Source organism: Salmo salar, chromosome 14 (assembly GCF_965601325.2).
Source record: "Salmo salar chromosome 14, fSalSal1, whole genome shotgun sequence".
In the NCBI taxonomy this organism is placed as follows: Eukaryota; Metazoa; Chordata; class Actinopteri; order Salmoniformes; family Salmonidae; genus Salmo; species Salmo salar.
In genome coordinates, this window is record NC_138304.1 from 93,842,805 (window position 1) to 93,868,184 (window position 25,380).

Consider the following 25,380-nt stretch of genomic DNA (forward strand, 5'->3'; position numbering starts at 1 on the left):
TCTTAACTTCTAAAAATGTGGGCAGAATCAGAATGTGGACAATATCAGGATGCATTTTAGCACCAGGTATAAACAGGGCTTCTGGTGGGTGGGTTGTCAAAGACCTCTGCAGCAAGAAATAAGATTCAGTTATCAAATAATTATCCTGTACAGAATTGTACATACACATTCTTTACTCAAATACAATACCCCTGAATTAAATGAGTATTTTGATACAGAAAAAGTCACTCAGAAAATAGGTCTATAAGAGGGCAGGATCAGGGGTGCAAACTAGTGAGGGCCCAAAAAGGTGGCACTTTTTGTTGCACTGAAATATGCAAAACAAATCCCTGCTATGGGGAAATGCAGCTTTTAACAACAAAGAATATGATCTACATGATCAGTCTCTGTGTGTAAAATAAACGTGGTTAATGTAAAGAAAGCAATCCAATGTTATTTGTTGCCTAGACTTTACTGCAAATGACAAGTCTTGAGAAAAAAACGACACTAATATTGCAGTTAGCATTGACAGCCTTTATAATGGAACACTTGTGAACACACACAAATATTGCAAAACAACTTAAAGTAGAAATAGAATAAAACAGGCATTCTATTTTTGCTCTATTATAGTGGCCACTATAGACATTGATCAAGTGCACAAGGCTACATGTGTGCAAAAATAACGTTCAGAGTAAAACAAAATATATATATATTCCCCCCCACACGTGTTACTGTCAAATATAAACATTGAGTTGTTATTTTACCTGAAATGCAGAAGGTCCTCTACTCTGACAATTAATCCACATATAAAACGTTAACCAAATCGTTTCTAGTCATCTCTCTTCCTTACAGGCTTTTTCTTCTATTGACTTTATATTGCGATTGGCAAATTTCATAAATTAGGTGCATTACCGCCACCGACCTCGTTCGTCTTTCAGTCACTCACGTGGGTTCATCCAATGAGGAGATGGCACGTGGGTACCTGCTTCTATAAACCAATGAGGAGATGGGAGAGGCAGGACTTGCAGTGCGATCTGCGTCTAAAATAGCCCTTGGCAACGCAGACGCTCGTTGGCGCGTGCGAGCAGTAATTGAATAACAGATTTCTACATTTATTTTGCGACGTGAGCGTTGTGGTCAGCCTGTAACGTTTCCGTTCTTGGGGCGCGCTGCTGTAACTGACAAGCTGCCTTTCCAGTGCGCACGCTGATGCTGTAACTAGTAAATTGTCTGTCTCTTCTTTCTTAACAGGCTGACCACACCACTCGCGTCGCGTGCACGAGCGTTGCAAAATAAATGTAGAAATCTGTTATTCAATTATTGCACCCACACTGCTCGCACGCATCAACGTTGCCAAGGGATAAAATAGTCCTTTCTATTTCTGACGCAGATCGCGCTGCAAGTCCTGCCTCTCCCATCTCCTCATTGGTTATACCCTCGAACTGTCTTGCTGGTCGTCATAGTAATACTATGAAAGTTTACATGCCAATCACCATATAAATTCAAAAATGAAAAATCCTGGAAGGAGGAGATGACTAGAAACTATTTGGTTACTGTTTTATGTGTGGTTAATTGTCGGAGTAGAGGACCTTGTGTATTTCAGGTAAAATAACAACCTAATGTTTATATCCCAGGACAAATTAGCTAGCAACAGCAAACTAGCTAAATAGGACAAATTAGCTAGCAACAGCAAACTAGCTAAATAGGACAAATTAGCTAGCAACAGCAAACTAGCTAAATAGGACAAATTAGCTAGCAACAGCAAACTAGCTAAATAGGACAAATTAGCTAGCAACAGCAAGCTAGCTAAATAGGACAAATTATCTAGCAACAGCAAGCTAGCTAAATAGGACAAATTAGCTAGCAACAGCAAGCTAGCTAAATAGGACAAATTAGCTAGCAACAGCAAACTAGCTAAATAGGACAAATTAGCTAGCAACAGCAAACTAGCTAAATAGGACAAATTAGCTAGCAACAGCAAACTAGCTAAATAGGACAAATTAGCTAGCAACAGCGTGCAAGCTAACTAGCTAAATTGCCATAAATGTTTAATGCTTTTCGACCTGTCCCCAAATTAATGTAATTGGTTCAGCTTGTTTTGATATTTTAACCTGCGTGTCGTGATCGCATTTGGTGTGGGGGGACAACATTAATTTATGCACGATGGAGCACGTCTGCAGCCGGTTTGGGTTCCGTGTCAGTGGCTACATTCTGTTATGGAAACGATTGGCGGAGCCTTGGATACAGCCAGTATTGCTCCAAATGCGGATCACTCCTTTTCTTAGACAGCTGTGATCCAACCCCCCCCCCCCCCCCCCCCATCCCTGCAGGATTCAGTTTATAACTGTCACTGAGTTGAGGACAGTTTGAGTGTGTTTCTCCACCCTTGTAGTGGATAATCAGGAAAGCTATATATACACACATTATACTGCACTTCACACAGGTCAGAGGTCACCATCAACCAGGCTCAGATCAATGGCCCCATACACACTCGGGTGTACAAATAATGTTCATTGCATTTGGTGAACACCCCAGTCAGGTGATAGTTGAGTTGAATGTTAAGTTATGCGTTAATTTGTTCAAATTGTAGCCGAGTCGAGCCAGTTGTAGAAGTTGGTACCTGGTAGAAATACACGTTTAGGCGAGGTAAAATAAATTAAATGATGCTGCCAGGTCACACCTGTTGAAAAATATGGTCCAAAGGCCCCAAAAATGTTGCCATGGTAACGTGGGCGGGTGCGTGTTCTGGGTGGTGTGTGCTGGGTTGGTCTTAGAATTCATAGGGACTGGGGGAGAGAGCAGGGTGGGTCCTCCCACCATTGATATACAATATCCAGTGACGCAGCAGTGGATATTTGATGAGGTCTGTCTCCAGTATGATCTACCACCACTTCTCAAACAGTATCCTGTCCTGGGATAGGCCTAAACTGAGCAGTGTCTGGACCAAGCTCTCTATCATGGGTGGAGGGCCACACAGGTAACACAGCGTAGTGTTAGGGTCGACGTGGCGACGCAACTCCCCCTCTGATAGCCTCCCACCTGTGGAAGATCAAATCAACATTTACTTAAAAAAATAAAAAGACATGGAAAATGTACTTTCATGTAGTGCTGTCGTCTTATGGACTAGCATCCATTTAAATGAATTGGGAATGTATTTTCTAGCAGCCAACGGAAACATATCCAGTTAAACTATAGATCATTTCATTTCCAACCCATTGCAGATTGTCTCAGTAAACATTTGTGGTTGTGTTAAGGTCATTCTGTGGTACTTACGGTTCATGGACGGTTGGAGTTCCTGGTTGATGTCTGTGCAGTGATGTGGAAGTCACAGGAGAATTTCTCTGGGAATTCTTTACACACATCTATGATGGTTTTCTGAGAGCAGGGAAGAAGAGCAGGGACAAGGAGGAACAATTATTGGTCTCATTCCCACACAAACACTGATATAATACAACTAGATATATACTGCTCAGAAAAATAAAGGGAACACTTAAACAACACAATGTAACTCCAAGTCAATCACACTTCTGTGAAATCAAACTGTCCACTTAGGAAGCAACACTGATTGATAATACATTTCACATGCTGTTGTGCAAATGGAATAGACAACAGGTGGAAATTATAGTCAATAAGCAAGACACCCCCAATAAAGGAGTGGTTCTGCAGGTGGTGACCACAGACCACTTCTCAGTTCCTATGCTTCCTGGCTGATGTTTTGGTCACTTTTGAATGCTGGCGGTGCTTTCACTCTAGTGGTAGCATGAGGCGGAGTCTACAACCCACACAAGTGGCTCAGGTAGTGCAGCTCATCCAGGATGGCACATCAATGCGAGCTGTGGCAAGAAGGCTTGCTGTGTCTGTCAGCGTAGTGTCCAGAGCATGGAGGCGCTACCAGGAGACAGGCCAGTACATCAGGAGACGTGGAGGAGGCCATAGGAGGGCAACAACCCAGCAGCAGGACCGCTACCTCCGCCTTTGTGCAAGGAGGAGCAGGAGGAGCACTGCCAGAGCCCTGCAAAATGACCTCCAGCAGGCCACAAATGTGCATGTGTCTGCTCAAACGGTCAGAAACAGACTCCATGAGGGTGGTATGAGGGCCTGACGTCCACAGGTGGGGGTTGTGCTTACAGCCCAACACCGTGCAGGATGTTTGGCATTTGCCAGAGAACACCAAGATTGGCAAATTCGCCACTGGCGCCCTGTGCTCTTCACAGATGAAAGCAGGTTCACACTGAGCACGAGACAGACGTGACAGAGTCTGGAGATGCCGTGGAGAACGTTCTGCTGCCTGCAACATCCTCCAGCATGACCGGTTTGGCGGTGGGCCAGTCATGGTGTGGGATTTCTTTGGGCCGCACAGCCCTCCATGTGCTCGCCAGAGGTAGCCTGACTGCCATTAGGTACCGAGATGAGATCCTCAGACCATATGCTGGTGCTGTTGGCCCTGGGTTCCTCCTAATGCAAGACAATGCTAGACCTCATGTGGCTGGAGTGTGTCAGCAGTTCCTGCAAGAGGAAGGCATTGATGCTATGGACTGGCCCGCCCGTTCCCCAGACCTGAATCCAATTGAGCACATCTGGGACATCATGTCTCGCTCCATCCACCAACGCCACGTTGCACCACAGACAGTCCAGGAGTTGGCGGATGCTTTAGTCCAGGTCTGGGAGGAGATCCCTCAGGAGACCATCCACCACCTCATCAGGAGCATGCCCAGGCGTTGTAGGGAGGTCATACAGGCACGTGGAGGCCACAGACACTACTGAGCCTCATTTTGACTTGTTTTAAGGACATTACATCAAAGTTGGATCAGCCTGTAGTGTGGTTTTCCACTTTAATTTTGTGTGACTCCAAATCCAGACCTCCATGGGTTGATAAATTGGATTTCCATTGATTATTTTTGTGTGATTTTTGTTGTCAGCACATCAACTATGTAAAGAAAAAGTATTTAATAAGATTATTTCTTTCATTCAGATCTAGGATGTGTTGTTTAAGTGTTCCCTTTATTTTTTTGAGCAGTGTATATAAACACTCAACAAAAATATCAACGCAACATGTGTTGGTCCCATGAGCTGAAATAAAAGATCCCAGAAATGTTCCATACGCACAAAAAAGCTTATCTCGCAAATGTTGTGAACAAATTTATCAGTGAGCATTTCTGCTTTGCAAAGATAATCCATCCACCTGACAGGTGTGGCATATCAAGAAGCAGATTAAACATAATGATCATTACACAGGTTCGCCTTGTGCTGGAGACAATAAAAGGCCCCTCCTATAATGTGCAGTTTTGTCACAATGCTACTGATGTCTCAAGTTGAGGGAGCGTGCAATTGGCATGCTGACTGTAGAAATGTCCACCACACCTGTTTCCCAGGACATTTTATTTACATTTCTCTACCATAAGCCGCCTCCAATGTCATTTTAGAGAATTAGGCAGTACATACAACTGGTCTCACAACCACAGACCACGTGTAACCACGCCAGCCCAGGACCTCCACATCCAGCTTCTTCACCTGTGGGATCATCTGAGACCAGCCACCCAGACAGCTGATGAAACTGGGTTTGCACAACCAAAGAATTTCTGCACAAACTGTCAGAAACCGTCTCAGAGAAGCTCATCTGTGTGCTCGTCGTCCTCACCAGGGTCTTGACCTGACTGCAGTTCGGTGTCGTAAATGACTTCACTGGACAAATGCTCACCTTCAACGGCCACTGGCAAGCTGGAGAAGTGTGCTCTTCAATAATGAATCCAGGTTTCAACTGTACCATGGTGGCGGTGGGGTTGTGGTATGGGCAGGCATAAGCTACGGATAACGAACACAATTGAATTTTATTGATGGTAATTTGAATGCACAGAGATACCGTGACGAGAACATGAGGCCCATTGTTGTGCCATTCATCCGTCGCCATCACCTCATGTTTCAGCATGATAAGGCACGGCCCCATGTCAAAATGATCTGTACACAATTCCTGGAAGCTGAAAATGTCCCAGTTTTCTATGGCCTACATATTCACCAGATATGTCACCCATTGAGCAAGTTTGGGACTTGCAACTTTACACAGCCATTGAAGAGGAGTGGGACAACGTTCCACAGGTCACAATCAACAGCCTGATCAACTCTATGCAAAGGAGATGTGTCGCGCTGCGTGAGGCAAATGGTGGTCACACCAGATACTGACTGGTTTTCTGATCCACGCCCATACTTTATTTTTAAGGTGTCTGTGACCAACATATGCATATCTGTATTCCCAGTCATGTGAAATCCATAGATTAGGGCCCAATGAATTTATTTTAATTGACTGATTTCCTTATATGAACTGTAGCTCAGTAACACTAACACACACACACACACACACTAGTGATGCGCGGGTCAGCTGTTTTTTCACCCGCCCACAATTGCTAATAACCCATCCGCAACCACCCGACTATATGTGATAAAGTGAAGATCTGAGGCCCACACCCGACACTAAATTAGAAAATGCACAGTAGTCTAGTCAGACAGCGGAACGATTTTTTGAGAGGCTGTTTGTTAGTCAACTTGTCTATAATTAGATCCATGCAGCTTCTCTTCTGTCATTCCTTGTTGCCCCAGCTGATGAAATACACATGAAGTCAGAAGTTTACATAAACTTAGGATGGAGTCATTAAAACTTGTTTTTCAACCACTCCACAAATGTCTTGTTAACAAACTATAGTTTTGGCAAGTCGTTTAGGACATCTACTTTCTACTTTGTGATTATTTCACTTATAATTCACTGTATCACAATTCCAGTGGGTCAGAAGTTTACATACACTAAGTTGACTGTGCCTTTAAACAGCTTGGAAAATTCCAGAAAATGATGTCATGGCTTTAGAAGCTTCTGATAGGCTAATTGACATAATTTGAGTCAATTGGAGGTGTACCTGTGGATGTATTTCAAGGCCTACCTTCAAACTTAGTGCCTCTGATTGACATGGCTGATTTCTTTTGATTTTCCCAAGACCTCAGAAAAAAACAAGTCTGGTTCATCCTTGGGAGCAATTTCCAAATGCCTGAAGGTACCACGTTCATCTGTACAAACAATAGTACACAAGTATAAACACCATGGGACCACACAGCCGTCATACCGCTCAGGAAGGAGACGCGTTCTGTCTCCTAGAGATGAACGTACTTTGGTTGCGGAAAGTGCAAATCAATCCCAGAACAGCAAAGGACCTTGTGAAGATGCTGGAGGAAACAGGTACAAAAGTATCTATATCCACAGTAAAACGAGTCCTATATCGACATAACCTGAAAGGCTGCTCAGCAAGGAAGAAGCCACTGCTCCAAAACCGCCATAAAAAGCCAGACTACGGTTTGCAACTGCACATGGGGACAAAGATCGTACTTTTTGGAGAAATGTCCTCTGGTCTGATGAAACAAAAATAGAACTGTTTGTCCATAATCACCATCGTTATGTTTGGAGGAAAAAGGGGGAGGCTTGCTAGCCAAAGAACACCATCCCAACTGTGAAGCACGGGGATGGAAGCATCATGTTGTGGGGGTGCTTTGCTGCAGGAGGGACTGATGCACTTCACAAAATAGATGGCGGCATGAGGGAGGAAAATGAAGTGCATATATTGACGCAACATCAAGACATGTCAGGAAGTTAAAGCTTGGTCTCAAATGGGTATTCCAAATGGACAATGACCCCAACCATACTTCCAAAGTTGTGGCAAAATGGCTTAAGGACAACAAAGTCAAGGTATTGGAGTGGATATCACAATGCCCTGACCTCAAGCCTATTGAAAATTTGTGGGCAGAACTGAAAAAAAGTGTGTGCGAGCAAGGAGGCCTACAAACCTGACTCAGTTACACTAGCTCTGTCAGGAAGAATGGGCCAAAATTCACCCAACTTATTGTGGGAAGCGTGTGGAAGGCTACCTGAAACGTTTGACCCAAGTTAAACAATTTAAAGGCAATGCTACCAAATACTAATTGAGTATGTAAACTTCTGACCCACTGGGAATGTGATGAAAGAAATAAAAGCTGAAATAAATCACTACTATTATTGACATTTCACATTCTTAAAATAAAGTGGTGATCCTAACTGACCTAAGACAGGGAATTTTTACTAGGATTAAATGTCAGGAATTGTGAAAAACTGAGTTTAAATGTATTTGGCTACGTTTTATGTAAACTTACGACTTCAATTGTAAACCCTTGCTCAACAGAATGTCATAAATCGATAGAATTAATGCATCAAGGATGGTCATCTTGATTATTGTCTAGTCATATGGTCAAGTGCTGCAAATATGGACCTAGTTAAGCTGCAGCTGGCCCAGAACAGAGCGGGACATTTTACTCTTCATTGTAATCAGAGGGGTGATATCAATACTATGCATGGTAGACTGTCTTGGCTAAGAGTTGAGGAAAGACTGATTGCATCACTTCAAGTTATAAGAAACTCCAAATTGTTGCACAGTCAACTTACATACACACTTTCCCCCACAAGACATCTTTTCACAGTTCCCAGGTCCAGAACAAATTCAAGGAAACGTACAGTATTATACAGAGCCATGAGTGCATGGAACTCCCTTCCATAGCGCCAGTGAACAGCAAACCTGGTTTCAAACAAATAAAGCAACACCTCGCGGCACAACGCCTCTCCCCCATGTGACCTACTTGTTGTGTGTATGTACTGACATGTATGTGGAACTGATAGACACACACACACACACACACACTACATGTTAATGTTTTTGAATGCATGTAGATTGTAAAGTCTTGTCTAGTCTTTTTTGTTATGTGTCAGACACCAGAAAGACCAGATGTCGCCATTGGCGTCAGCTAACGGGGAACCTAATAAAATCAAATAAAAATTCTCTGCTTCTCTCACACAGCAAAGATGTTTAGGGACTGGGGAGAAAATGCAATAATGCAAAGAAAGCAACATTTTCAAACTGACATCAGTTTGACCGGTTTTAAGGAAATTAAAAGCTGTTAAAAACGACCCCAAAAAATGTTTTGTTTGGCTTAGATGCATATTTTATGTGGTTGAATTACTAAAATCAGCTTTTATGATGCTTATAAAGATAGGGACCATCTGTAAATGTGGCAGTGCTAACCGTGTATTCATTCTCTATGCTGAAATAAATCAATCATTTTTCTCCACTCCTGTTCCTGAGTCAAAATTTACATTTGGTGTTTAATTTTACTGCAAGAAATGCTTCATTCTGCAGGAGTTAATGTTATATTAGGCAATGTGAGAGGTTATAGACCTACAGTTCAAATTTCAGTTAGGTTACTATTCCATTTAACCCATATGAACAGTACAGTTCCCTTGACGTGCAATTTTGACAGATCCTAGCTTCAACAATGCAGTAGGAACACAAGCATTTCACTGTATGTGACCAATAAAAATGTATTTGAAGTCCTTTAGGCTACGCACTAACAGCAGATAATAAATAATAAAAGAAAAACCTCAATGTAGCCTATAGATATGAATTATATGTACAGTATAGGGTACATTGATTTTATTTTTTATCCACACAATATTTCATGACCCTAAACCCACCCACCCCGCAGATATAACCCCAGGGACTGCGGGTTATGAGTCAACCCACGTACCCCGCCCTCACTTTGAAGAGCAGCTCTTGTGCGTTCTTGGCGCTGTAGCAGAGGTGGGTGGAGCCTATGTTGTAGTCCCTCCCTACGATAGTGGGGTTCTGTCGTAGCAGGTCAGCGGTGTGAAGCAGGATGGAGTATAAAGGGTTAATGCCCACGCCCCCAACAACAGGTCAACACAGGAGTCAGAGGGTCAAAGAAGAAGTTACCGCCCACACGCATCGCTACATGGGAGTCCATGGTGCACTGAGGAGAGAGAAAGAATAAAAATATTGTTTATTTTGTAATGATAAATAACTCAGGTATGAGATGTGTCCACATTCTAGTTCCCTATTGTGGAGAAAGTCTGTTTTAGAGATTTTTAAAAACGACTTGCAGTGCAGCATCGGTTTAGATACTTCTGACTGGAGTCTCAGGAGACACAGACGCTGCTACACACACACAATGGGAGAGAGAGATCTTATAGCTGGTAGGGGGGTATTTCGAAGACAACAGCAGCAAATTCCCTCTCCTTTTCCCTTTCTCTTTACACACACACACACACACACACACACGTGTATACACTCCTCTGCTTTATCTGTTGTCACAGTCCCCACACTCTAACCCAGTACAGACGGGAGGAAGAGTTAACAACAGGCTCATCAAACAATCCCAGGGCTGAGTACAGTCTCCAACCACTTTACTGTGGAATATCAGACAGCTTTATGTGGCGACAACCACAGTCACACACAGCTACTGGATGAGATCAGACTTACAATACAACCTATAAACACACACACACACCAGATGGAGAGACAGGCAGAAAGACTGACAGACACTGCTATTGATTGAGGCAGAAACTAAAACTACATGTGAAAATGTTCATTTCAATGTAGACACACTCACTCACCTTGGTGTGTATCCAATGTGCGGGGAGATGTTGTGTGTATTTGACAGCCAGCTCGATAACGCCCTCTCTCTGCAGCAGACCTGGACTGGAACACACAGAGAATCCTCCTATCTTCTCCATACCATGGGATGAAGAAGTCCACCCTGGACACACAGAGAATCCTCCTACCTTCTCCATACCAGGGATGAAAAAGTCCACCCTGGACACACAGAGAATCCTCCTACCTTCTCCATACCAGGGATGAAAAAGTCCACCCTGGACACACAGAGAATCCTCCTATCTTCTCCATACCATGGGATGAAGAAGTCCACCCTGGACACACAGAGAATCCTCCTACCTTCTCCATACCAGGGATGAAAAAGTCCACCCTGGACACACAGAGAATCCTCCTATCTTCTCCATACCATGGGATGAAGAAGTCCACCCTGGACACACAGAGAATCCTCCTACCTTCTCCATACCAGGGATGAAAAAGTCCACCCTGGACACACAGAGAATCCTCCTACCTTCTCCATACCAGGGATGAAGAAGTCCACCCTGGACACACAGAGAATCCTCCTACCTTCTCCATACCAGGGATGAAGAAGTCCACCCTGGACACACAGAGAATCCTCCTACCTTCTCCATACCAGGGATGAAGAAGTCCACCCTGGACACACAGAGAATCCTCCTACCTTCTCCATACCAGGGATGAAGAAGTCCACCCTGGACACACAGAGAGACAGAGAGACAATGCAAAACATGTCCAACTGAGAACGTAATCTAACGGATTCAAACTCAACCTCAAAATGTACAGAATGTGTCCATGTCTCTCACATATCTCTACATAACATACCACAGGAAGTGGTAACTTCCCCCCCCCCCCAAAAAGTACACAGCCCTCCAAGGCAATAACTAGCAAGCATCTCTCCCTCTCTGACACCTAAACAGACACACATATGTTTCTCCCACCCACCTGTCATATGGACTGGAGGAGGTGTAACCAAAGTATTTACATCTGTTTTACATCCATTACTGAACACCGGTGGGGCAACTCACCAAGCCCTTCTGTTTATCCACAACACAAACCGCCCACCAACAATATGGACCACAGAGTTGAAGGAGATATTTATATTATCCCATAAATGAAACATGTTTATGGATGTGTGCTTTTAGCTACAACACTAATGCCGTTTTCCTTTGTAGCTCAGTGAGCGTGCGACGTGTAACGCCAGGTAGTAGGTTCCATTCCCGGGACAACCCATTGGTAATGAATGCACGCATGACTAAGTCGCTTTGGAAAAACAGAGTGCTAAATGGCACATGTTATGAAGCCTGTTAGTGGGTCTGAAACAATCTGCAAGCTGGAAATCCCCCCTAACTGCTTCCTGCTGTCATCATATGCATTTGTTTATCAACTTATTTATTTACCTGTATTTTAACCAAGTGGGTTGATTGAGAACATTGTCTTTTAACACAATGACCTGTGTGGAACAGTGGCAGGGGAGAGCAACACTGTTAAATAGCGTAACACACAGTCAATACAACACTTCCCTCTAGTGCCTAGTAAAGGTATTACAGTCATTATAAAAAGAGGATTGCGCACGACCTTGATGGATTGCAGCAGGTAATTTCTCTCACTGCGTGTGATGATTGACAGCAGCCTGTGTCAGATAATGAACTTGATAACTTCTATAACCCTGTGTGGACCTTTTGTCCAACAAACTGTTGATGTGATATACTGGTTAACCTGATATGGATAGGGGGCAGTATTTTCACGGCCGGATGAAAAAACGTACCCGATTTAAACTGGTTACTACTCTTGCCCAGAAACGAGAATATGCATATTATTAGTAGATTTGGATAGAAAACACTCTGAAGTTTCTAAAACTGTTTGAATGGTGTCTGTGAGTATAACAGAACTCATATGGCAGAGAAAAACCTGAGAAAAAGTCAACCAGGAAGTGTAGGATCTGAGAAATGTAGTTCTTTCTAGTCCCTTTCGAAACTACAGTATCTGTGCTGTTACGTTGCACTTTCTAAGGCTTCCATTGGCTGTCTAAAGCCTTCAGAAAGTGGATTGAGCCTTCTCCTGTCTCTGGGCAGAGTATAGGAGCTCAGTTACTGAGTGGTCTGCCTGAGGACAAAGAGATTGGATATGTGCGTTCCCGCGAGCACGCTGTTTTTTCTTTTCCTCCTTGAATGAATACACTATTGTCCGGTTGGAATATTATCGCAATTTTATGTTAAAAATACCATAAAAATGTATTTTAAACATGCTTCCAAGTATGGTAATGGAACATTTTGACTTTGTCTCTCGAAATGCACTCGCGCGTTACCCTTTGGATAGTGACCTGACCACACAAACAAATGGAGGTATTTGGACATAACTATGGATTATTTCGAACAAAAACAAAATTTCTTGTGGAAGTAGCAGTCCTGTGAGTGCATTCTGACGAAGATCAGCAAAGGTAATACAATATTTCTAATACTAATTCTGAGTTTAGTTTGCGCCGAACTTGGCGGGTGTCTGAATAGCTCGCCGTGATGGCGAGCTATGTTCTCAGAATATTGAAAAATGTGCTGTCGCCGAAAAGCTATTTTAAAATCTGACACAGCGATTGCATAAAGGAGTTCTGTATCTATAATTCTTAAAATAATTGTTATGTATTTTGTCAACGTTTATGATGAGTATTTTTGTAAATTCACCGGAAGTTTTTGGTGGGAATACATTTTCTGAACATCACGCGCCAATGTAAAAAGCTGTTTTTGGATATAAATATGAACAAAACATACATGTATTGTATAACATAATGTCCTAGGAGTGTCATCTGATGAAGATCAAAGGTTAGTGCTTCATTTGGCTGTGTTCTGGGTTTTATTGACATATATGCTTGCTTGGAAAATGGCTGTGTGGTTATTTTGGTCTATGTACTCTCCTAACATAATCTAATGTTTTGCTTTCGCTGTAAAGCCTTTTTGAAATGGGACAACGTGGTTGGATTCAGGAGAGGTTTATCTTTCAAATGGTATAAAATAGTCGTATGTTTGTGTTACGAACCGGCTCAGAGTTCGCAACAAAAGGGAGACAACGTGGAGACCAGGAGTATCAAAATATATATTTATTAAATAAAGTAACTAAGTAATTAACAATGGTGTGTGTAATCAGTAGTGTAAGTGAGTGTTTTGCATACCTGAATGTAATAATGCAGGGTGTTGAAAAGTGCCAAAGCAAATAACCAAAAAGCCACAAAACTACACAACCAAAATCAACAGTGTCTGCGTGGAGAGAGTCTCCTCAATCAATGTGGAAGAGGTGCCTTTATCCTGGGACACACCCGGACCCAGGTGTTTCCCATGTAGCTGACGACCCTCCCAGCTCCGCCCACCGGCATCCCCCCCCATAAAACCGGGGACCAACAAGGACCCCGGAACAACGTACCAGCCTCTGCGTCCCAAATTGACAAGGGGTTACGTGTTCACAGTTCCACCTGCCCCAACCAACCTCCTCCCGAGACCTCAGCAACCTTTACACAGGAAGCAACTTTTAAGAGGAAAGAAGAAAACGAGACCAGGAGTGAACAGACAGGAACGACAGAACCTGACAACACCAAACAACAGTCAGTCACGTAAATATTCAGGAACAGGGCGCACGAGAGAGCGCATCAGCAATCACGTTATCAGTTCCCCGGTTATGCCGCACCTCGAGATGGAAGGATTGTAAAAATAAACACCATCTAATTATCCTTTGATTAGGACACATCATGGACCTGAAAAAGGTGAGAGGGTTATGGTCGGTGTAGACCACAATAGGTACTACTCCCGATCCAACATACACTTCAAAGTGTTGTAGCGCCCAAATGAGTGCTAGCGCTTCTCTTTCAATGACCGAGTAGTTCAACTGATAACGGTTAAACTTTTTGGAAAAGAAACTAACAGGCCTCTCAACCCCAGACTCATCTGCTTGCAACAAAACTGCCCCTGCCCCCACATGACTAGCATCCACCTGCAAGGTAAATGACAAATCCACGCGAGGGGCAGCCAGCACCGGAGTTGAGGTAAGCAACCTCTTTGCATCTTCAAAAGCCTGTTGACAATGAGAAGACCATACGTAAACAGCCTTAGCTTTCAACAATTCTGTCAAGGGAGCGACCACAGTAGAAAAGTTCCTACAAAAGCCACGGTAGTAACCAATCATTCCCAAGAAACGCATAAGTTCCTTTTTTGTAGTTGGTGGTGGAAAAGCATCAATAGCTACCACTTTAGCCCGAACAGGACACACTTCACCCTGTCCAACCACCTTTCCAAGGTATGTAACGGTCGCCTGAGCAAACTCACATTTAGCCAAATTGATCGTGAGGCGACCTGCAGCCAGACGTTCAAACAAGGCTTGAAAACGGGACAGATGTTCCTCCCAGGTATCTGCATATATCACTACATCGTCCAGATAAACAGCGCACCCGGCCAGACCGGCGACAACCCTGTTCATAAGTCGCTGAAAAGTGGCAGGTGCATTACGCAGGCCGAAACTCATAACCGAATACGAGTACAGACCAGAGGGTGTAATAAAGGCAGAGATTTCATGTGCCCTACTCGTTAGTGGCACCTGCCAATAGCCCTTTAACAGGTCAAATTTGCTCACAAACTTAGCTGCTCCGACTTGATCTACGCAGTCCTCCATCCGAGGAAGAGGAAATGAATCTGGCTTAGTGACAGCATTTACCTTACGGTAGTCCGTACAAAATCTGTTTGTTCCATCCGGTTTACTGACCAAGATACAGGGAGAAGCCCAACTGGAGAAAGAAGACTCTGCTATCTTACTCTCCAGCATGTACCTGACCTCAGCATCCAGACAACGCAGTTTCTCTGAAGAAACTCTATAGAACCGCTGACGAATGGGGTCAGCATCTCCAATGTCAATATCATGCTCTATCTAGTTTGTACGTGTTGGTGTATCAGAAAACAACTCTGGAAATTTCAGAATCAGACCAACCATCTCTTTTCGCTCATCAACAGGTAGATGAGTAAGAAGGTCGTCCAAAATATCCAGTGTCTCTGAATTTTTCAATCTACCCTGCAATATGCAATCGTCAGGACCAGGAACATCTTCCTCATCATGCACAGACCTAGCATGAGAAGAACCACAGGATGTAACGGTATCAGCCAAAAGAACAGGTTTACCGTCCTCTGTAGACTCCCACTGTTCAGTCTCCGTTGAACGTGCATAATAGGGTTTTAACAAATTTACATGGCACAGTTGGTGTGCTTTTCTCCGTTCTGGAGTGGCAACTAGATAATTCTGCTCAGTGTACTGGCGCACCACTGTATATGGACCTTGAAACTTGGCTTGAAAAGGAGAACCAACAATTGGCAGCAGAGCAAGAACCTGGTCACCTGGACTAAAGTGACGAGGCACAGTTCGACGATCAAATATGCCCTTCATCCTTTCCTGTGAAGATGATAGTTTTTCTTTCGCCATTTCACCAGCGGTGTACAAGCGTCACCGGAAATCACACACATACGATAACAGGGACTGAGGAGGCTCGGGAGACTCCAATCATCCTGGAGAACAGATTAAAGTCCACGCACCCTATGTCCAAACACAAGGTCATTTGGACTGAAACCCGTGCTCTCCTGTGAAACCTCCCTAGCGGCTAACAGTAACCAAGGCAACCCCTCCTCCCAATCCTTATCCATCTCAGTACAATAAGCTCTCAACAAAGACTTAAGTGTTTGATGGAAACGTTCCAGTGCTCCTTGACTTTGCGCGTGATAGGCGCTAGACAAATTGTGTTTAATATGGAGCTGTTGGAGAACCTGACCAAAGAGATTAGAGGTGAAATTTGATCCTTGATCACTCTGAATGACCTTAGGGATTCCAAACAGTGAGAAAAACTGAGTCAAAGCTTTTAACACAGACTTAGTCGTGATAGACCGGAGAGGATAGGCAGCAGGAAACCTAGTGGTCTGACACATCACAGTCAACAAATAATTACTACCTTTTTTAGAACGAGGCAGAGGACCAACACAGTCAATAATCAGATACTCAAAAGGTTGGCTGAGTACAGGAATAGGAAACAGTGGTACCGGCTTAATAGCTTGATTAGGTTTACCAGTTAATTGACAGGTGTGACAAGTTTTGATAAAATCAGAAACATCTCTCTTCAATCTAGGCCAAAAGAAATGTCTTAATATGCGATTGTAGGTTTTCCTCACACCCATATGTCCAGCAACGTCATTGTGAGAAGTGGTCAAAACCAACTCATGAAGCTTAACTGGTACCACAACCTGACTAATTGCCTCCCCCAGAAAACAACTACCATGAGACATCCACTTTCTCATCAGGACATCCTCTTGGAGAAAATAGCCATGGACGACATCTCCCAACTGTTCCACAGGCACAATTTGGTCACGCAACTTCTCTAATGTGGGGTCAGTCTGTTGCGCATCGATTAGATCGGAGCGGGGTACAGATAACGGGATAACAGGGAAAACAGTGAGAGACGTCTTTGTGGTATTCTCATTTACCGACGCAGTAACTAGGTCGCCATGGATCATAGAACGCGTCACTGCACACGCAGAGAACACCTCTGGGAAACTCCGCACACTCATCAGTAATCCCTACAATTGACGGTGTAGTGGAAACCACTAGAGATGGAGACACAACAGGCCACACACGCTCACCAGCCAAGTGATTCCCAAGGATAACGTCAATACCCTCAATAGGCAATGAAGGACGCACCCCCACAACAACCTCACCCTTCACCAGTCCACAATCCAACATTAGTCTATGCAATGGAACTGACAGAGTGTTCAAACCTATTCCCCTAATAAGCACGCTATTCCCTGAATCAGTCTCAGCAGAGAAGGGTAACAGAGATTCTCTTAGGATCTTCACTGGCACTAGGTTCTTACTTCCTAACAGAGACACAAAACCCTCCGTAATGAAAGGTAAATAGTCTGGGTCAATATGGACTTTCACCTGCCCCTGGGCATGAGACAACGTGTCAGGAGTGAACTGATGTGGAACAGGTGCAGCTAACGCCGTAGGCTTAGATTTAACAAAAGTACCTGTACTGAACTTATCCTTAGACCTAAGAACCGGACATTCGTTTTTCCAATGACCTGAGCCTTGACAGTAGTGACACTTGACCAAAGTCAGTTTTACCATGGGAGTCAGGCTCAACCCTAGTTGAATAAAACTCTGCCCGTGAACCAGAGTATCTCGGTGAGCGAGGTCCAAATCTCTCCGAACGTCTCCACTCACTCCGAATACGGGGCTCTACAAAAACACTTTTGGGAGTCAAAACATATTCGTCTGCCAAAACCGCAGATTCAGCGAGAGTTTTAACTTTCCGTTCGTTAATGTACGTCGCTATACGATCAGGGACTGTGTCCTTATATAATACATAATCAGCTCACACAGCCCTTGGAAAGTAATAACTGCAGAGGCGGAACACCAACGATTAAACTGTGAAGATAATTCTCGCGCAAACTCAACTTGAGTCTGCTTATCATCCTTTTTAAAGTTCTAAATCGTTGGCGGTAAGCCTCAGGAACCAATTCGTAAATCTGTAACACCGCCGTTTTAACCTTATCATAACTGACACTGTCGGCTACACTAAGAGCTGAATATGCTTCCTGCACTTTACCAGTCAGCACACACTGCAACATTAAAGTGCGGTCAGAATCAGGCCAACTCCTAGCGTCAGCAACACGCTCAAACAACGAAAAGAATGTCTCAGGGTCCTTTTCATTAAACTGAGGCAACAACCGTAAATTCCCAACCATGTCAAATGTGTCCAGGGCACGTCCAAAAGAGGAACGATTCCTAGGTAAATCTGGGTCACATTCCCAGAGCAAACTCTCCCCTGAGAGCTTTCCTTCCCTAACCAACTCTAGTCGCTCTTGTTGCAGCTTGATTTTAGCACGCTCCATATCCTGTTTAAATTCCAATTACTTTTCATATTTTACACGATCATGCTCTAGCTTCTCACGATCGTGCTCCAACTGTAACAGAAGCAGCTCTTTCTGCTGTTCAAAAAGAAGACTACTAGGACTAACCGATGGAGTGGTAATTGTGACATATCGGGGAGACGGCGAGTCCTCAGCAGAGGCTGCCCCAGTGGTAACGTCAAGAATACCACTCCATCAGATTGGCCTTCAATATTAACCTAATATAATTTTTTTTGACGTTTATCACTAATTTCAACCTTGTAGTGTTCAGCAACCTTCAACAGCTGTTCTTTAGTACATAAGTCTAACAGTTCCTCTGATGGAAAGCGAATGAACTCGTCTACATTAGACGCCATAGTCAGAGAGAGAGAAAAAAAAAACCCTCTCTGAGCACACCAGACCACAACAAGAGAAATAACAAATCACACTGGCACCACAGAAAGAGAGATATGGAGCTTCCCCAAAACCTACAATAACTCAACCCTAGTCTTCATGCAGATTTGCAGTGGGTAATTATGCACTGTAGCCCGCTGGCAAGGAAGTAACCCCCCAGCACGCTGGTAGATTCCACCAAGCCACCACACAAAAATAACAAACATTAACAAATGCCCAACGTATTCCAAAATGAAACACGTCGCTAAGCCTATCAGGGGAAAAAGGCTATAGCTCCTGGTGATAAGGTTCACTACCCTATCCAAATCTCCCACTGAGGTACACAGCTGATTGCACTCACGTCCTCAGACCAATGTCCCAACAGCAAGTAGAACAAGCGTTTCCAGGCTGGGCAGGGGCCTGGAAACTAACCAATGTACTCTCTCCAACACAGCACACAAACCAACCAAACAAAAGCAACCAGTACTGGGGCCTGTTGCACAAAACTAGGATAAGGGATTAAGCCAGGATATCTTGGTGATCCTGGCTCAATTGATCCGTAATCCGGTTGCACTAAAGATGGATAGGGGGCAGGAGGATATGTTATGGTATAAATTACCATGGAGATTTATTCTGTGGAGCTAGCCTGCTCCAGACCAGGCTAAATTCCAGGATCTATTTAATCTCATCCCTAATGTCAGTCAGCAGTCACCACAAATGGAAACCAATAGTTATTTCACTGCTCACTATACATTGTTATCACATAACTAGACCCACTGTCATTATTTAAACGTTTGTGATCATTAATTTCAATGATTTTGGATAAAAAATAATTTTTAGATTATGTTGCTATCATTAGATAATTTACAGTTTCCCATAGACTATAAGGCTATATATAAAATGATAGAATATTAGGGCCACAGAGGGGAAAAAAACACAAGTAATAATATTGTAACCGGTTGTTTTAAAGGAGGACAGTTGTTAAAATGACAGATGTGGGGCATTTCGTGAAATTGTACTTCAGTATGGTTTCATAAACAAAGACATGCTGATGTGCCAGAATATTAAGTATCACATTGTCATAAGTATCAAAACTGTAAAAACAATATGTAGCTTTTCTGCAGAAAGAACCAGCCTCATAAATTTATGACTTTATCCTTTTTCTTCAGTGTGGCCCTAGTACTCTGTCATATAAACAAATACACATTCCATATGAATATAAAAACACAATGTGTAACATTATGTTCCTTTATTGAATAAGGACAAAACAAAGCAGGTAAACCATCAGCTCCTTTCGAAACTGAAGTCACAGTGACTACAAGATGGAAAGCACAGAATCCAAGCATATTATACAAAATGATACATACACATTCAAAGGTCTGTATATAACACACCCTGCATGTCTGCACACTAAAATAAATGCAGGACAAATCCATACACATCAACTGAACAGACAAATGAATGGATGCAGTAGCCTCCCTGCAGCCTTGTATTACACACAGTATACCGCACAAACATCATAAGAGGCCAAATTCGTAAAAAAACGAACCCAAAAAAACCCCAATTCCTCTGCCACCGCAGGACATATTTAACCAAAATTGAAAGCACACATACTAACTAAAATAATTCAACACATATTGGTCCCTCAGCAGCCGACCACTGTCGTCATCAGGGAAGATTGCCGGATTGTCCCAGTCCATGGCTGGTGGCACTCTGGGGGCCCTCTCCTTCCTCAGGCAGGCCACATTGTGGAGGACAGCACAAGCCACAGTAATATCACATGCCCTAACAGGGCTGACCCTTAATTTGTGAAGGCAGTGAAAGCGTGCCTTCAGGAGGCCAAAGGTCATTTCAACTCTGGCCCTGGTCCTGGCATGGGCATGGTTGTAGGCCTGCTGTGCTTCCTGGGGGTCTGTGAAAGGTGTCAGGAGAAAAGGCTGGCAGCCATACCCCCTGTCTCCCAGCAGCACACCAGAGAATTCACCTGTCAACACAAAATCTCATCATTACTACCTCATAAACACAGTGATATTCTTGACACAGCCATGATGGTTATAAATAGGGGTTGTGTGGCTTACCTTGTGATAGGCACTGATAGATTTCAGAGGCCCGAAAGATTCTGGAGTCATGGACTGAGCCAGGCCATTTTGCCACAACATTGCTGATCACACAGTCAGCATTGCAGACCATCTGAAATCATAAGATGAGGAATATTACACCAATCAATGCACATCACTGGCAATGCAGAGTGTTCGTCAATGGATAATATCAAAAAGTTATGTTCACCTGAACATTAATGCTGTGAAAGGATTTCCTATTCACAAAATCGGCCTCATGGGCACCTGAGGGGGCTTTTATCCTTATGTGTGTGCAGTCCACTGCACCAATGACATTGGGGAAACCTGTCACACAAAGTAATGAGTATCCTACTATGTGTTAACAGTTGTCCTGTAATTTGTAGATCCTCTTACCTGCAATCCTATAGAACTCCTCTTTGATGTCACAGAGTCTTCTGTGGCCAGGGAAGGAGATGAAGACATCTGCTAATGCTTTGATAGCCAGACACACACTCCTTATTGTGCGGCAAATTGTGGCCTTGTTCAGCTGTTCTGCATCCCCCACTGAGTACAGGAAGGCTCCACTAGAAAAAAAGCGCAAGGCCACACAAACCATTTGCTCCACACTCAGTGCATGGCTCCGTGCAGTGCGGTGCTTAATCCTGGGACCCAGTAGTCTGCATAGATACCTGATGCCATCTGCAGAAAACCTGTATCTTTCATATAGATGGTCATCAGGGAAGGCCAGTGGGTCCAACCGGTCCCTGAAGACCCTTTCTCGCCTGAAGGCTCTCCTCAGCACAAGTGCTTCTTCATCCACCACATCTCGCACGAATGGGCATGCCATTGTCAGAGCAGAAAGGAACACACAATTTTGGGCCTTCATATAGGCTAGTGGCCACACCTGGTGCTGGGGGGGTGGGCAAAAGAGGGCGATGCCTTATAACGATGACTTGGTTGTACTGATTGCTGGGAAAATAAAAAAAACCTTAGAAAGATGCCACCGTCCTGTGTGCTCACAATAAGAGCTCATATGTCATGGCTCACTTGACTTTACGAGAATATACCTAATTTTTATTTTGAGCTGTGTCATCTTCTTGGAGCTGGGGGAGGAAAGAAAAATAATGATTAATACATTTGTGTTACAGTTAGCATACAGTGTACATTGAAGGCATATCTCACCTCCCTCTCAAGTTTTTTTATTTCAAGGTCCAGTTTCCTAATTGTCCTCTTTTTTATTTCGGACTCCAGTGCAAGATTTTCCATCTTTTTCTTCTTGTACTGAATGTCTATGTCTGCCAGTTCTATTTGGCGCCGGAGGTGGTTGCCATACAACTTTCTGATAGCTTGTGAGCTCTGTGAACACAATACAATTAGCGCAGCTGGAATTTGGCAGGATGTGGTGTCCTTTTATTAATACGCACTATGTTGCCAGGCTGGTTTTCCCACTGTATAGCATCTGGGTCCTGTAAAAGAAATTAGATTTTTTGATTTTGATGAGGACTCCTCACCATTGTAGAGTAAATAGTACTTTCACAGTCTTAACATGATACCTCATGCCTTCTGGAATCCAGAGAGATGGTCTCCTCCTCATCATCGTCTCCATCATGTGCTGTTGCTGCTGCACTGGGGCCTTCACCCTATCACATTTAATCGGATTCATATTGAAGCTAGTAGACAAGACATGCCAGGCCTACAGTATGCCTTTGATGGAGTACTCACTGGATCAGCATCGTCTGGTGCTTGTGCTGGTGGCTCTAACAGGAACACAGTGCTGCCAGACACTGCAAGGCAATAGGTAAACCAAAGTCAGACAGTCCAAATTGATTCAATATGAATGTGGTTGTATCCCATGTAGAGATGGAAGGACATACCTTGAATGAAGCGGGTGGCATCTTGGGAGGAACCTATGCTCGTCTCTTTCCCCCCAGGGATCCCCTCTAAGACGGGCCTGCCTTTATTTAGCTCCAAGGCCATGTCCTCTGCTGGGGTAAGGTCAGCCTTTGGTGACCCACCACCCGTGCCTTGTCTGTGGGTATTCTTTTTCACTGCTAAAACAGTACAGACAATGTGTGAGCAGGCACCTTCTGGGTACAATATATGCTTGTGCTTTGTTAAATATTAGTCAGGGACCATACCATTCTGCAGAATGTTCTTGTATTTGATTTTGACCTGCTGCCATGTCCGTTTTGGCCCGTTCATGTTTAATCTACACACACACCACACACATTTAATGGAGTCACACTGCAAAAAATTACTTGGTATTTTTGTCTTGTTTTCAGTAAAAATATCAAAAAATCTATCATAGCTTTATACAGTGTGATGGAGTTACTTTACACAATTTCACTCATATCTGCAGTGCATTTCAATTAAAAATTTAACCGTTTCATAATTACAGTACAACTGCATTTTTGGAGATGTGAATTAAATATTTGAATTGTAATTGTGATGTTTCAGCGGAGCGGTGACTGTGTAATTGTGCACTACTTACGCATTCAGGCGGTCTGCAATACTTTGCCACGCTTTTTCTCTTTGCTTTATCACTGTGGCGGTGTTGCCTTTCTTCTTAATTATATATTTTACCTCCTCGTATGCCTCCATGAGGATTTGTGCTTCCGACGGGGAAAAGTACGCGGCTCTAGTTGCCATGGTAAATCAGTTAATCTGTGATCTGTGGCGGGGTCTATTTGAGTGAGCCGTGAGCGCGCACCTATCCAGGATTGGTTTCACCTGGCTTAATGAATCCGTGTCTGCTCATCCTGGCTTGGTCTTTGTGCAACCAATTAAGCCTGGACGCACATGTTTTGGCTTCATTGAGCTCAGCTGAGTCATTTATCCCGGATGTCTTAATTCTACTTTTGTGCAACAGGCCCCTGAGCACCAAACTCAAACTAAATATACAAACATCCTCTCCCCAAAGCCATTGGTGTAAATGCTATATTCAGTCTCCTTTCAATGAGCTATGAATGTAGCCAAACAAATGACAGTACTGTACTACTCACCACTGTCCAGCTCTGAAAGTGAAGTCTGGATGGACAGCTAGCCGAAGGCTTTTCACTATCTCAGACTCATCCATGATGCCACATACCCGCGCCGGATATACACGCTGGACACACACACCAACACACAGTTTACAAATGAAATAACCTGTCAATCAATCATGAAGATTAACACAATTAAACTGTGGCAATAGTTGAAAATCTGTACATTAGAAACCTTTAGCCTAGACATACACGGATTAACAAAATGTCTTCGATATTGTCAGTCTCATCATAACACAGATCTTAAAACTGTTTTCAGCTTTGGATTGCATAAGCCACAGGTTTGTTGCTACAGTACAAACACATCTGGATGGTCACTCACATCTTGTATGTAGTTGCTGGCTGTCCTCTCTAGATGGTCCATTTGTCTTCTGGATGACATTTTCCTGAAAAGACAACAAAAGTGCCTACTTTATTTAAACATGTGTGTCTATCAGAAAATAATGTAGCCAAGCTAATCACCACAAAGGTCAGTTACATGTATAACCTCAATGGCCCCTAGAAAGAGACTGCAGTCTCACCTGTGTGCGACGTCAAAAACAAACAATAAATAGACGTGTACCTATTGTCAGATGGGTCCTGCGAACTTCATGTAAATCATGATCATCTAAAAACAGGCGAGTAGTTCCGAGTGTATGGCAGCTTTGGTGTTGTTAAAGACGTGACAAAAGTGTAGTAGCCGCACAACCAGCCCCAAGCCCGCTCCTAACCCCCCAACAGTGACAGAGGGGTGACGGGCTACTTGACATATTATATATGAAACCCAACTCACCGTGTGATCGAACACAATACCCGCGACCGTATCAGCCCGCCGGACGCCCCGGCAGTGTGAAGCTTTGAGTAGCCATGGAAAGTATACAGAGGAAGCTCATGTGCAATATAATGTCACTTTACCTTTCCTTTAGAGAGGCAACCTATTGAGGGAGAAAGTTGGTGTTGGTGGCTAGCTAGCTGACGCTATAGTGATCTAAACCAGATTGAACAGATGACAGCAAGCAGGTGAGTCATTTGTCGATACTAGCTAACGAGTTAGCTAACGTTTACGTTTGGTGTAGCTAGCATGCTAACCAACGGTGCAACCACCGTTTTTAAAACGGAGAAATCCATAGCATGATGCTAGCTCAGCCAGCCCAGTCACACCTTTTCACTTAACATTTACACCTATCGTAGTTTTGACTACATTCCCTACGGAATATAGCTAGTCTCTGTGAAAAGGAAGTCTTGCCAATGTATGAGAATATGTTTGATATGATCTTCTTGCAAGTTAGATAACCTTCCTGAAACGTGTGGGAGATCTGTTGACTCCGGAAGTGATTGACGGCGTGCTCTTTCGTGTGTTCATATTTGCGCAGACACTGCGCACGCCACATGGATGTTCTGTCAATAATCAGTCAGGCTTCAGCATTTGGGTCATGCAGATGTATGGTATCTTCATAATTCTGTGGATCTAATTTTTGGATAGTGCAGCCTAATGTAAACTTTTGTGTGTGTGTTGGATAGGATATCATTGTGATGAGCTGGT

General features: G+C 43.6%; 1 pseudogene across 1 annotated transcript; it reads right to left on the reverse strand.

Moving 5' to 3' along the window:
• Positions 1–2,285: 2,285 nt before the first annotated feature.
• LOC106570542 (oxidoreductase NAD-binding domain-containing protein 1-like) lies at positions 2,286–25,222 on the reverse strand (annotated as a pseudogene). Its single transcript, XR_014380449.1, has 7 exons — positions 24,631–25,222; positions 24,181–24,244; positions 23,820–23,923; positions 10,454–11,158; positions 9,579–9,810; positions 3,253–3,354; positions 2,286–3,018 (listed from the first exon to the last, which is right to left on the reverse strand). The product of XR_014380449.1 is annotated as an oxidoreductase NAD-binding domain-containing protein 1-like (transcript).
• Between the last annotated feature and the right edge of the window lie 158 nt (positions 25,223–25,380).